Below are 12,306 nucleotides of genomic sequence, written 5' to 3' on the forward strand. Positions count from 1 at the left end.
GTGCTGTGAAACTCTCCAATTAAGTATATCTCTTATGTGTCCCTTCTGACTGACGAATCCATCCTGTTAATACTATATACTGCACCATCTTGCTTTTGGGTAAAGCAGAAAATTATTAGGATCATTGCTTTCTGAAATTTAACTTGGTAGCACTTGCCTAATTACTATAAGTGCATACCTGAATGTTTGAAACATTTGCATGACAAAATGGATTGGTGGCAAAAGATGCTAAATAGGAAGTGCTAGATGATTTGTGGTGTGTGGTATTTTAGTACTCTCTTTTATAGTGCATCTATTTCTTTCCCCTAATTATCATATCTACAATATATCTATCCAGATGAACCAAACAAAAAGATAATTTCTGATTTTGTAACAAAAAATCTCGGTTCTTTTCATGAACACACAACGTTAGTATGGTTCAAGCAGAGTTTTTTGATGGTGATTATATGGACTAACGTGAATCGGAGACAAGACGAGGTGCCAGTGTACCACAAACTAACTTTTCCCTCTCTTGATCCTCATGCCGCAGGTGCTGATCAGAACGTACGGAGGGATTTCTGGGAGTTTATTTCAACATGCAATAGTTGAAGAGATTTCGTCGGCAATTACATGAGGTGCCGAACATCGTGAATATTATTTCAGATTTTCAGTCATCTAAGCACGACCGGAAGACTAGATCGATTTAGTTTGTAGAAAAGGAGCCTCATTCACTGCAATAAGGTCAAGAGCTAGCCATGTGATTCCATCTATCGTGCAAGCAAAGCAACTGGATCCATAATCAAGTATGGGACAAGACACCTGATGGCTAGCTAAAGATCACCTGATGGAATAAAGAGTTCCAACATTAAATAAACTACGACTTACATATATATAAGTGGAGTGCTTTTGCATTTTATATGTCCATGCAGTTATTTGCATAATATTGTTTTCTGTAGCACTCTTTTTTGTATACCTCCCTAACCATGCATATATTAATTACCCACTCTAACCCCATGTTATAATATAGAAGGAGAAGTTCTGAACCTTCTATTTGGTGAAGATTAGTTTAGCGCTGAGATATAACACGTATTTACCAAAGATAGTTTCTCGGATCATACCCCCTCCAACTCCTTGAGTGAGAAGGGTTTTTTTCATGGCGAGAACAGTTTGATTTGTTTGTTAATTAGACCATCTGACTTATATTCCCTGATTTTGTCCCAGATATGCAGAATGTAATTGCGGCACTCTGGTTTCAGGTTTATCTCAAGTTTCTAGATAAAATGGCGTTATTTGTCATGTTACCAAGAATATCAAGCAATGCGGTAACACTTCATACCATATTAGAGGATATATGGATTCATGAAACAGCTGAAAATTTTCTACAGTATCTTATTTTAGTTATAGGATGTTAGTCATGCCAAATGCATATCTGATTAAACCCATGCTCAAAACATATATGTTTTTTTTTATAGGGAAGATCATGAGAACCCCACGTTATTGTTGTCCTCTCCATAACCCACGAAAAGATCAGATTCTTATGATTGTTTTGTGACTAAGTTTTATCTTCCAAAAACAAAATTTTGATGCCAGGTCTTACTTTTTTGAAGATGTAAAAATTGCCTGGCAGTTTGATGAAATCTCTGAAATTATTTACCTTTTGATATCCTTAAATTAGACACGTCATTTTTCTTTCACTATTTAGGGGGGTTGCTTGCCTCCGGAAAAAGATATATTTGATGGTGTTTTCGTGCCATATTTTTACAGTTTAAAACAGAGAGTATATATGAGCCATACTTCTTTGATTTGAATCAGCTCTGATATTTTCCTTGATTTCATGTATTCCTTCCTAAATTTTTAAGGATATGCCTCCAATCAAGGGACTTGATTACCTTATTAGTTAAAGAGAAAATGGTGGTAAGAATAGACCATTTCAGTTATAATAAGGAGATTCATATTTAAAAAAATAGTGAATTATGCAAATGCCTACCTATATCGTTGTCTCTTTGATAATAAAAAAGTATTAACCCGTAGCAACGCACGGGCATTTGTGCTAGTTAAAAATAAATGTAACTACATGTTAAACTGCATGTTAACCACGTCGCTTCCCTCTTGTGGGCGTCGTCTTGAAGACTTTGTTCCCCAGCGTGCTTTCCTGAGGCTGGACTCGTACGGCATCGCGGCGGGTGGCCGACGATGTGTGAGGTCCGTGTGGTGGCTTGTGTGGCAACGATGGCGGTGTTGAGCGATGGTTTGGTAGCGTCAAGACCTTGGCTTCGGCGAGCGTCCGAGCTTCCTCGTCTTGTGCTTCGCTTGCGGTGGAGTCGGAGCTGCTATGGTTTGTTGAGAGTCTTCATTTGTGCAGCGTACGATGACCTGCAGGGTGGCCCTCTGGCGATGATCTTCCTCGGCGCAGGTCTTGCGCTTATCCTCTTCAGAGCTCGTCATCAGAGTCGGAGCTGCCTGTTGCTTCACGAGGAGTCGCTTGTTTGGCATTGGTCGGCTTGAGCTTCACGGTGCCGCTTCGGCGAGGTCTTAGTGGTTGGTTCTTCGGTGAAATCGGAGTCGCTGAAGAGTGATGACGTTGAAGGTCAAGCGCGACGACTTCTCGCTTCGGCGGCCTGTGTATCTTGTGTGGGTTGCCAGGGTGGCTCTGTGTCCCTGCGACGGTCGTGCTCCATGACAGTCGACGGGGCACTTGTTTCGGTTTTTGGCCGGTTTTCCGCTAATAAACTGGCCAAATTCTGTACTTCTTCTTTATTAATGAAAATGACAAGTCTTTTGCCTTGTTTCAAAAAAAAAAAACTGCATGTTAAACGATGCAGGGTACGGGTAGGTCAAGCACCACCAGACCGCACACCATGTCCTTCAAAACCGAGTGCCCTTAAGATTGAGAAGTCGATACGTGGCTATGCAGACAAGTTAGGCGGCAGAGGGTTTGCGTACAGGGTAGAGGAGATCAAGAACGACATGTTTTACAAGGCGAAGCATGCAACGGCTGCGAGGCGTGAAAAGTGCTGCAGGGTCCAATTTAAGAATAAAATAACAGGAGACAGGGAAGAATTTGATTGCGAGTGCAGCCTATTTGCATACATGGGGATTATGTGTGGGCATGCTCTTAAAGTGCAGTTCGACTCGTTCTTTTAAACATGTTGATTCATTTGATGCCATTTTGAACATGCAGATCATTTCAGTTTGCTTGTTTTGTAGGTGATGGATTATGTTGGAGTCACACATATACCGGAGAGGCACATTTTGAAGCGATGGACAGGGGAGTTCAGGAATGTGCTGCCTGAACACTTGAGGCACTACCAGCAAGATCAATCGAAGGGGAAAGAGGTAACGTATAGGCATTGTGAGCATCTCCAGTCGCGTCCCCCAAACCGTCCCCCAAAGGGATTTGGGGCGCGCCGGACAACAAAAGCGTTCCAGCCGCGTCCCCCAAAGCCCTTTTTTGTCCGGCGCGCCCCGATACGGTGTCCGGCGCCCCGACTCCGTCCCCGTCCCACAGGTGACGCACCGGGGACGCCGGACACAACGAGCGAGGCCAACCGACGCGGGTCCGACCCGTCGGCGGCACGGGGAAAATTCGTCTCACACTCCCGCCAAATCCCGCCGCTCCCGCCAAATCGCGCCTATACCGCCGCGCACAGGCCTCCCAAAACATATCCTGCCGCCGATTCATTTCTCCTATCCCGCCGATTTCTTTCTCCCTCCCGCCGTGCACCCGCCGCCGCCGCTACCCTCTCCCCATTCCATGGCGCCGCCGACAGCCCCCAAAAAGATGGCGAAGAAAGCGGCCAAGAAGCCGCCGGGCAATGCGACGATAGGGGCGAAAGCGCCGTTCGCGAAGCCGCGGAAGGCGCCGGCTGCGAGAAGAAGCCTGAAGGCATGACCGAAGATGAATGGCAGCAAGATTGCCTGCGCCGGAAGCTATCGACGGCGGAGCGGAAAGGACGGAGGGCGGCGGAGCTGGAGAAGAAGGCTGCGGCGGCGCGCCGCCGCCGGCGCATAATCGCCGGGTGTATCGCCGCCACCAACGCGAGCCCATATAGTACGAACGTGCCGGTGTACGTTCCGGGAGTCTTCTCTCGTCGCAAGCCGCCTTCTACAACGACGGCCCCTCCGCCACTCCCGGGTGCGTGACGCCTAACTTGTCGCCGCACTACCGGGATGCGCTGCCGCACGGCGGCTTCAACCCCAACAACCTCTACTCCCCGGCGTACGAGCAACGCGGGCCGGGACCCGGTCCGGACGGCGGCCCTTTCACCGGCCGCGAGGGGTCCGCTCGAATACGACGGCGCCGGTGCCGAGGAGGACGACGGGGTTGAGGAGGAGGATGACGAGGAAGAGGACGGGGTGGAGGACGACGAGGAGGACGACGTTGAGGACGAAGAGGGCGGCGAGGAAGAGGGCGGCGAGGAAGAGGACGACGAGGGTGCCGGTGACGATGATCTCGTGGAGGTAGACGCGGACGGCGTGAGGACGAAGAAGAAGAAGAAGAAGAAGAAGGCGTCGGACACACGAGGCCCGAAGTGGACGGTTCTGGAAGATCTTTGTCTGTGCGAGTCGTGGGCGACGGTGAGCTATGACTCCATCATCGGCGCCAACCAAAAAGGCGGGAAGTATTGGGCGAGGATCAAGGCCGAGTTCGATGAGCGCAAGGCTGATCAACGGCGACTACCGGAAAGTGCCAATGAAGAGGAGCCGAGAAGGCAATGTCGACGCGATGGGCCATCATCCAGGGCGTCGGTGAACTCCTTCCATGGGTACCATCACGACTTAGAGACCGGAGGCGGCAGCGGCGCCGACGTCGGCCAACCGGTACGACTTGTTTCTTCCATAATCCGTAGCGCCCACATTGTGTTCGATGAAATGACTACGCTTTCTTTGGTTAGTTTGATCGGGCTATGGAATTGTACGCCAAGTACTCGGATGGTCACAAGCCGTTCACGCCGACGCATTGCTATGGCAAGCTCAAAGTGAATGAGAAATGGAAGTTGACGCGCCTGTCGTTGTCCAAGGGGAAGGACGCCATTGATGCGGACGCGCCGGCGGCAACGTCGGCAGGGCGTCCTACGGCAACAAGGCTGCCAAGGCCGCCTTGGCCGACGCTGCGTCGTCCGAGAAGACGCAGGCGTCGATCACGAAATGCCTCGCCGACGTCTCCTCGACCTTTATCTCCCGCGACAAGAAGGCCGACCAAAGGTGGGCCGAGCTGCTCAAGAGGCAAGAGGAGAAGCCGGAGCTCAAGAAACGCAGGGACGACATGTCCCTGCCGAGAACGTCGACGGAGGGAATGTCTCCCCGGACGCGAGCGGCGCACAACTTCTTCAAAGGCCGGATCCTCGACGACATCGAAGCCAAAATGGCGGCGGCGGACGCGGCGGCCCCGGCAGCGGCATCGGCATCGGCGGCGGCGGCAGCGCAGCAAGAGCGAGGCCGACGCGTCTTCTCTCGCTACACCTGCGTCGGCCTCCGCGTCGGCGACGGAGCGGACGCACCATGCACAGGAACAGGCAGATCGCGACGAGGTCGTCGTGCTCGACGGGCCTGCGTCGACTCAGGACACGACGCCGTCGACCAACCCCTTCTTCTAATTTGCATGCACCACCGGTCTGTAATATGATCGCGCGCCCGAGTACTTTGATCGATCGCCGCTACTCGATCGCGACGAACCGGCGGGAACGATCTCTTTTGAATGCATCTATTTGAATTTCTGATTGGGGGCGGCGTTTGGGGGACGCGGCTGGGGAGCGACGTCCCCCAAACGCGGCACGAACAAAACACGTCCCCCAAACGCTCGATCCGGCGCGGTTTGGGGGACGGTTTGGGGGACGCGACTGGAGATGCTCTAACCTATACATATTGACAGTGGAACTTGTGAGGATTTGGAAATCTAGCGCGGAAGCATACGAAGGAGCAGTGCAATATTTAAGAAAAACTTGGTAGTATTGGGCCATTCCAAAAAATGCTAGAGATGGACTTGGTCTTGAGGATAGAATTGCTGGAGCCGTTAGAAAGAGAGCAGAAATTTCTTCTTAGTGTTCTGCAGATGGCAGTGGCTCAAATGGCAATCCGTTGATTGGCCTGGGTGCTCCTTAAATAGCGGTCAATTATAAACAGGGAAAGAGCACCAATACTACCAAGTTTTCCTCATGAGGAGATGGGAGGCCAAGTATAAACAGGGAAAGAGCACCTTATGAGGAGATGAGAAAGAGATCAAGATTCTGCAGCATTTGCAAGAAGGCAGGACACAACAAAACAACATGCGCCGACAGAGGACCAACCCAAGCAGCAAAGGAAAGAAGGGAGATGCAATCGATGTGGTATAACAGGACATCGGTAGAGCACCTGTAGGAAACCTCTAGGAATACCAGACATTGCATGATTTGTGTTCATGGCATGCATGAAACAAATATTCAACACTTTGTAACGGAGTAGCATCTATGACATGAGTGATATTTCTGCAGAAAATCTGTAAGAGCATCTCCACCGGGGCAGCCCATAGGTGGCCACGATAGCATTTGCGTCCCAAAAGGCGCCGGCTAGTTTTCGAGCTCAATACAAGCGCCGACAACCTGTGCCGGTCCCTTTGCGAAGGGCGTAAATCGGGCGCAGCGGCGCCTCGTGGTACGTCCGTTTTGGCGGGTGCGGCTGCCTTAGTAGCGACTCGAAGCGACGGGTCGCATTGAAAACGACGCGGGAACGTTGGTCGTCGGCGTTAACGATCTCTCGCTCGGAAACCAAAGCGGTGACGAGGGACGCGGTCGGCCTTACGGCGTCCGCCCACCTCCCCCACGCGCCTTCAATGCGCATCCCGCCCTTAAAACCACCTCCCCGCACTTCAATTCTTCCCTGTCTTCCAACCCTAGCCGCCGCCACCGCCATTCTCGCAAATGCCGCGCGAAACACCCACCAACGAAACAAGTTGGCGATGGCGCACAATGCCGAGGCCGGCGGTGGCCTCCGTTCGCTGCAGCTCACGTACAGTGTGGCGGACGTGTTGTACTGGCAGCGTATCCCCGTGCCGCTGCAGTTCAAAGTGCGGCACGGGTGGCACGTGTCGAACGGCGGGCGTCACCCCGCGCATCCCTCTGTACTTCCCCCATGCGGCTTGCATGGCACCGGTGGCTCCGCCTCTACAGAGGCCGCCGGCAAGGACCACGTCGGCCCACTCAAGCTCTGGTTCGTCAAGCGTTGGTGGACGATGGACGCACGCGCTCGGTTGCGCCTCCTTCTGACACCGTCGTCGTCCACGACAACCAACGGTGCACCGCTTCTGCCCCGACTCGAAGGACACCATGGGCATCTGTCCAACGCCGGCGCGTTAAGGAGGAGGACGCCGGTCCCTCAGCGTCGCCTCCTCCGGTGAAGAGGCGATGGTGGGAGATGGAAGTGGAGGCGCAGGCGGCCCTCCGTGGCGGCGACGACGACAAGGAATGCCCCGAGCAGAACTTCATCGTCGGCTGCTCTGTCGACAAGGAATACCGGCAGATGACGCTCGACCCGAGGCAGGCGGCGGTGTCTGAGCCGCTGGCATCAAATGAGGAGGACGATTGGTCCTTCGGCACCTCCGACGATGACGATAGCTACGACGACACAGACAACCTTGACTTCAGCTCCTTCGACGCATGCCGCGGCTAGTTTTTTTTAGTTTTTAGTTTAAATTCGAGTCATTTTTTTATAAAACTTGTCTCAATTCGTATAAATTTCACTTTTTAAAATGTTTTTTACATTTGAATTATATCGGGGCTGCCGTATGAGAAGCTGTCCGGTGTGGGAATAGTATCCTCAAATGGAGCATGCAGTGCTAACACCTCATACTGCAGTGCCGTTACCCGTGCTGACCCCTGTTTAAGGTAACCGGTGGAGATGCTCTAACGAGACAGTTTTCGATGCTGGTGACATAACATGTCCAGCTGTGCTGTTTCGGTGCGCATGAGCCTACGTGTCCAAAACGAGTCGAGTTAGTCCGGCCAAGAGGTCAGCCCACCATCTGTACCGGTACTGGTGAATCAACTGTTGTGGGCCACTTGCGCTGTTCAATACTCTCAATACTTAGGCTAGCCATAGTGGGTAATATTATATAGTAGTATCATGCGTATGATACTTTTGTATGATACAAGATTCATAATACATAGTATCATAGACTAGTATCATAATTTTACTATATTAATTGATTTGTAGAATCCAATACAAAATTGTGTACAAAATTTGTTTTATACTAATTTTTCTCGTGATGTGCGCTATGATACAGTATCTACCTATGATACTCTAATCTTCTCTCTCATCCATAATTACCTACCACATCAGCATTTTTGGTGGGGCTAGGATGCATGATACTAGCTATGATACTAGCACTATGGCTAGCCTTAGGCCAATTCACGACTGTGTATGCACATGGGCTTCCATCTGGTGCGACCCTGTTGGTCCAAGACACAGGTGTAGATGCTCCCGGGAGCCAAGACGCATTTCCGCAACATATGTCTCTTTTATCTAAGGCGAACGCTACGCGTCGGTTGACTGATAACTGGGCGAAAATCGGTCGTTCCTGCGCCGTCCGATCGTAATCCGGCGTGCAGAATTAGCAGCATTGCGATTTTTGCATTTTGCCCCTGGTAAATCAACCCGCGGTCATAAGCCTATCAGTTTAAACCGAACATGTGTTTCCCCTTGTCCCCAAACTTTCAGATATTTACAACAAAAAGACACTCTAGGGAAGATATGGGTCATTACTTAGTATAGCAACAAAAACCGCCGCTTGTGTACAAAAAATAAATAGTATTACAACAAAATTTTCACAGTAAAATTTTCACATATATGTACAACAAATTATCAATATATTTACAATAATAATTAACAAGAAAAACAATATTTTTTATTTGGGTGTTTACAATAATAGTCAGTTTCGATGCAAAAATATCTTTACAACAAATCAGAAACATACTTAGTCTATAGCTATGTACCGTGTTATACGTACCGTGCCGATACAAGTTTGTCAATTTGGTATCAAAATAACGAATTAACATTGACATGGCTACCGTGACCGTATGATTTTGTCATTTCACTACCAAAACAACAAGCTACCTTCGGTACGGTATTGGCAACCGTGTCCGTGTGATTTTGTCATTTCACTACCAAAACTACAAGCTACCTTCGGCATGGCATTTCACTTAATGTTGTTTTATACATATGAACCCTCATTAGTCTCAAAACTAGATGAACCCATTTATTAAATTGTTGTTTCCTTCCCGTATTAATTTCGCTGTTGCTAAAAAAAACACTAAGTGAGCTGGAAAAATCGCTGTTGCTAAAACAAAGAAAATATTTAGTCAGCTGAGAATATGGAAAAAGTTATATGCAGAATCTGGTGTATATGGATTTAATTCCCACTGCACACCCGAAGATGAACTAGGGTTACAGGACGGCGCGACTGGACCCAACAAACCCCACCAGATTCTGCCCACGATCTCGGGCTACCGAGCTTGCGATAGCGAACGAGGGCGTTGAGTATATAAATCACTTCCCGCGCGTGTCTTTTGCCGAGGTGGGACTAAACGACTCAAGTCCGTTGCTCTCCGCGCGCCGAGCGAGCTGGCCCAGAGCAACACAGCCTCGTGCGCGCACCCAATTTTCTCGTTCCTCTCCTCTCCCCGCACTCCGTACTCCATGGCGGTCGCCGCGTCGTCCTCCCCGGCGTTCAGCTCCACATCAGATCTCCTCCGTGCCCACATCCTTCCACGGCTGGACTCGTGTCGGGGTTCATCTCGGAGGTATTCGGCGTCGACCCCGCCGACCTCTTGCTCCGGCGGCTTCGAGCGCGGGCCCTCGCCGCACGGAGGCCTCGTCCTCCGCCCTTCCTCGGATCACAGAGCTGATCAAAGATCATCTTCGTTCTGCCTCGCCTTGCTTCCGGTCAGAGGCCGCTGGATTCCTTCATCCATGACGCGGACGTGTACGACGACGTCCCAGCCGAGCTCACCACCAAGTTTGCACCATATTGCTCGAGCGGGAGGGAAAGATTGGTACTTTTTCTCACCACTGCACTGCACCGCAAGGATTCTGGCAAGAGGAGGAAGAGGACCTTGTCAATGTCAGATGGATGGTGGCACTCTGATCACCCTCCCAAGCAGGTCACCATGCGGGGACGGGGCCACATAGAGGTAGTGATCAGGTACGAGCAGACACTGGCGTTTTGCACCAGGAACACTGATGGCAAAGTGGAACGCTTCGGGTGGCTACTCAAGGAGCTGACTGCTGATCCGGACGGTGTGGCCAATGTGACGATTTGCAAGTTACATAAACAGGCTGCAAGGAGGAGCCCAGCAGAGGTGGAACTTCCCATAGAGGGAGGAAACAAATGAGAAGCGACGAGCCAAGAGTGGTGGGGGATGTCTGCAGGCCTGCAAGAGAGGTGGAGGGTACGGAGGTGAACCCCAATGCCAAGCGCTTGATGCTGGCTTCTTCCCTAAATTTTGATTTCCATGAACAACCCACGGATGCAGAGCTGATCACAGACTACCTAGGACCTCGAGCATCATCGGGCTCACCTTTGCATAATGTCCATTTCATCCATGAAGTTCCAGACATCTACCGCACCCATCCACAGATCATGTGCTCGAGTTTTGCATCGGCGTTTTCAGCGGAGGCGGATTTTCTAACCGCACCGGTTCCTACCTGTTGTATTGTGATCCAAATTCATATACTAAAGGGAGGCTAACTTCTGACGAGCGGAGCGATGCCCGTCACCGGTAGGCTTGGGCCGAAGCGTAGCGGAGTCTGAAGTTAGCCCATACGTCGTGCTCTGCAGGGACGCTTGCGAAGGGGGTGTGGGGGGCAGCAGCCCCCCGTGGTACGGTACGGATCGTTGGCACCACCTATATATACATTTTGTAAGCCGCCGGCTAGGGTTTATCAAATCATAAGATAACCCACGGCGTTTGTAAACACTCCCTGATATAGTGAAATTTTGCTGGCTAGCGCCCGTGGTTTTTTCCCCTTCTGTGTTGGAAGGGGTTTTCCACGTTAAATCTTGTGTCTCCGCTGCGTTTACCTTTATCGTTCTTCTTTATTTGCTTATCGCTTCTATAACACTACCGGCCTCCATCTGACCGGTAGTAGCCTCGCGATTCGTGCAAAAAAAATTCAGTTTGGTGTCTATTTTGCTTTGATATGGTATATATATGATACTCCCTCCGTTCCTTTCTATAGTGCCTATAGATTTTTGGCATTTGTTTCAGAATGTAAGGTTGTAGCTTAGATTTTTTTTCAATTACCCCCTCCCCGTTCAGCTCCCAAATCGTTCAACTCTTTGTTATGGAAAGTTAGGAAGATATGTATTTTCCAAATTTTACGTTGATCTCAAATCGTTCGGCTAGGGGTCTTGTGTAAAAAATATTCTTGCGCTAATTTCCGTGCCAAAAAACTATAGACACTATAGAATGGAACAAATGGAGTATTTATTAGATATGTGTGAAATTTTAGTCAAATCTTGTTATTTCAGCGAAATTATACATATATTTCAAACGTATTCGAATTCATTTAGTTATATTTCATTTAAATTACTGCAAATCCTAATTTATATAAAAAAATATTACGAGATTTTGTTAAAAAAAATTTGGATACCAAATATATGTCATATGAAGATGATACACACTAAATATGGAGAAGGGCACTAACACGAATCGCGAGAAAATGGAGGGTGGACAGCTGTCCGGTAGGAACAGGTGCCGTTAGAAATGACTTTCCCCGTTTTCAGCCGATGAAAATGATATTTGGTATTTCTTCAATACTTTGAAGAAGATGGGAAAAGGAGGGGAGTATATCTTCTCGTCGACAACACTGTAAATTCGATACTGGATTAAGTAAGATATGCAAAGATACGGTTACCATCGGGCATCGCCAGCTCTTCACCTTCATGGAAAGTAGAGGCAAAGAGAGAACCAGTTGGCGAATGGTCGAGTTCACCTTACATCAGGGGCAAGGAGGGGGCATGGAGCCCTCAGCCGATGAGATTGTTCTTTCTAAAGTTTATTGCAGAAGCACAAAAAGAGCTGATGGGAGAGAAAGGACAAGGGCATTTGCTCACGGTGCGGCCTTGGCGTGATGATGGCTGAGGCAGAGGCAGATGAAGACGAGAGTATTACTATTGTGAGGGTGCATGCTGCATTCGGGGAACAAACTGAGGAGTTACAGCATCGACAGGCCTACCGGCTATTTAGACAGGTGAACGTGCATGCTGATGAACTTCTGTGGTCGGCGATAGAAAGACAACCTAATTGGAATTCTAGATAGTCATGCGTGCTCATTTAAGCTTGATGAAGACGC

Source organism: Lolium rigidum, chromosome 3 (assembly GCF_022539505.1).
Source record: "Lolium rigidum isolate FL_2022 chromosome 3, APGP_CSIRO_Lrig_0.1, whole genome shotgun sequence".
In the NCBI taxonomy this organism is placed as follows: Eukaryota; Viridiplantae; Streptophyta; class Magnoliopsida; order Poales; family Poaceae; genus Lolium; species Lolium rigidum.